The 3127-nt window shown below is 46.0% G+C and overlaps 1 pseudogene; it reads right to left on the bottom strand.

The window, feature by feature from the left end:
• Nucleotides 1-2306: 2306 nt before the first annotated feature.
• LOC113904550 lies at nt 2307-2430 on the bottom strand (annotated as a pseudogene).
• Nucleotides 2431-3127: the final 697 nt, after the last annotated feature.

Raw genomic sequence — 3127 nt, 5'->3', positions numbered from 1 at the left:
CCTCCTCTGTCCATGGGATTCTCCAGGCAAGAATACTGTAGTGGGTTGTCATTTTTTTCTCCAGGGGATTTCCCTGACCCAGGGATCGAACCTGAGTCTCCTGTATTGCAGGCAGATTCTTTACCGTCAGAGCCACCAGGGGCTTCAAGGGCAGATGCTAACTCTCTTCCCTTCTACCTGTCAAGTGTTCATTTGGGAGGAGTTTCCAGGGCTCAGATTTTGCTGGCCTTGCTTTGACAGGAGAACCCACAACCCCCTGGGGTTTTCTGCCCACCTCCCTGGCTCTCGGGAAGGTGACAGGCTCTTCCCGGGGCCTGTTCTGTGTCTGTCTCTCGGTGATGACGGGAGCACTACAGTCCTTTGGATGACAGGCCATGCTTGGCTTTGGTTCTGCCCCTGGCACTGATGAGTTGAGTGCATTCCTTTCTGGCTCTCCTAGAGATGCTGTGTGGGACAGTCAGGCAGGACCAACCCTTCGGGGTGAATCTAGGGGGATGAAATGCGGAATATGCTGAGCTCTGCACTTGCATGCCAGCGGGGACTGGGCAGAGTCTGGAGGATTGTGGGGAGGGGGCTGGGGGTCTTTGGGGGAGGTGGCCAGCATGGGAGTGGGGCACAGTGCAGCCGAGGAGGACTCTGGGGGAGTAATTTCTCAGGCGCCTCTGAGCGATGGCCTGAGAGTCTTGCTTGGCAGAATCTGTCACTTCACTTGATCTCACCACATGGCAGTGCTGGTCTCCAGGGCCTACGCATAGCTAACAAGGAACACTTGTCTGGCGTTCATGCTTACAAATAACTTTCCTGTGTAAGATCTCAGGATGGTGAGTCTTGAAAGGGGTCTGGCCTCATCTCTCGCTGGTTGTTTTGTTTCCATATCATAGCTGTGGTTGATTCCAGTGCCTACTATGTACGATGATAGCACCGAACACAAACATTTGGATTGCATTTTCCGTTCAGTGTATTTTTTTGACTTCCATTAGCTAATTCATATCCAATCCTGGATCTTATTCTTTCATTTTTCAGATGAGAAATCTAAAGTTTAGCAAAGCACACAGACATACATTGTTTATTCATTAGGCTATGAAAATAATAGCATGATCTACTGAAGAATAATATGTATGCACTATAAGCACTTATATTCCCTTAATTCCCAGAGCACTGGCGGTAGGCATTATTATTGCTCTCAGTTGACAGTTGTGAAAATTGGGGTGTAAGGTGGCTAGCAATATGCCCAAACTCAGACAGTTACTAAGATGAAGCAGGATTTGAACTCAGGGAACCTGGCTTCTTAAATGGTAGCTTCAACTCTGTGCATTCTGTATCCCTACACAGTGGGTATTTCCAGTGCTAAATTCCACACCCTTGTTTCATCTCTACCATGATGCCTTTCTATGTCAAGCAATTTGAGAAGGAAAATGACATTGTTTCTGCTTCTGGTTTGGTTGGGGGGGGGGGCAGTAAGGTGTGAACCAAGAGACTTTTCAGGGCAGAGGGCCATATGTCCTAAGCAGAGGTCAAGGGGAGCCCTGAGTGGCCATGAAGAATGGTCCAGGAGACTTTTTCCCTGTTGTGGTCATAGCCCCTTCCCTGTGGATCTTACCCGTGCTGGCCTCCCAGCCCAAAACTCTCTCATAAATGGAGCAGCCCTCGCAACTGTCCTGGATTAGTCATTTTGACCCCAGGTTTGAGGGTTTGGGAACCCTCTGGGAAATTTCTCTTAGAAAATTTCCACCACATGAAGTATGGCTGGTAAACACAGAGGTCGTTGGCAAGCAAACTGCTCCAAAGAAATATCCTAAACTGTCCTGTACCAGGTGCCTGAAGATGGAGACCCTTTGGGTTTTAGTTTTCCTTTTGCTGGTTTCTTGAGATTTGGAAGGATCATATCTTGCTCCCAGTTCTAGGAGCTGCTTTTTCTTTTCTCTCTTTTCTTTTACAGGAAAGTAAGATTTATTGGTGGGTGTGAGTAAGGAAGGAACAAGCCAATTAGGGATATTTTTGACCCCCCAGGCATCCAGGATGAGCTGCTTTCCTGTCACCATAATTTCAAATTCATCCGCATTAAATTTAGTAAGTCTCCACTTCTTAGAGATATGAATCTTCTGGTGGCCAGGGAACTTGAACTTGGCCCTGTGTGGGGCCTCAGTCCCATGCTCCTTGTTGTACAGCTTGGTGCAGATGGACATTATGATTTAGACAATGAGGACCCTAGCCACTGTGTCCTGGGGCTTTCCAAAGGCACCCTGCATGGCTGTCTGGACCCTAGACTGGGGACAGTGTGCCAGACATAAATGTCCACTGGAAATGACTGTCTCCCAGGTCCCTCAGAGCCACCCCTACAGATAGCAGCCACCGAGGAGGCTGCTTTTTGCAGGCATGGCACATGGGCCCCCACGGGGAAAAGAGGTCAGTTGGCTTAACTGACTGCGAATAGGTGCTCCCTTTTCTAATCCTGGATTGAACCCAGCACTCAATGGTTGCTTTCTCTCAGCCACTAGCCCAAATTTAGCCTTGACTACTACCTTCCTTTGGGCATCATTTTCTAGATCGAAATGTTATCTTTGCCTATATTTTGAAAACTCCATATTGGAATATGTAGGTCTGGCACATAATGATGTAAAATATATGAAATTAGAGATGTCTTCAATTTCTTAAACATTTAGTGACTACCACACCACCACCATAATTTTTCTGGAATCCCTACAATCTGGTTACTATAATCATATTTTTCTTTCATTAGCCATTCAAGAGACTCTGTTTCCTTCATTGGCATCCTGTCCTCTTTCTTTCCTTGCCCACCCTGAGTCAATGCCCTTGTCATTACAGCTTGAAACTCCTGGACACTTGGCCAATAAATACTTGATGTGGGTATTTAGAGGACATTTGTTTATTTAGTGCAAATTTTAAAATTATTAAGTCCTTCCTCCTCTAACCCAATTGGCATATAATTTGTTTGGATATTTGATATTTGGGAAACAAATTACAAGAACTTTCATTTCTCACTCACTGGTGATGATCTTGATAGTCTTGCTTTGTGTTCTTATGGCAAGAAAGTAGTCACTTTTGCTTACGTATTTGTATCACCAAGTAATCTAAAACCGTTTCATGTCATGTTTCCCCAGCATTT

Source organism: Bos indicus x Bos taurus, chromosome 14 (assembly GCF_003369695.1).
Source record: "Bos indicus x Bos taurus breed Angus x Brahman F1 hybrid chromosome 14, Bos_hybrid_MaternalHap_v2.0, whole genome shotgun sequence".
Lineage (NCBI taxonomy): Eukaryota > Metazoa > Chordata > Mammalia > Artiodactyla > Bovidae > Bos > Bos indicus x Bos taurus.
Note: the sequence above shows the minus strand (reverse complement) of the source record. Positions and strands in the feature narration are given on the sequence as shown.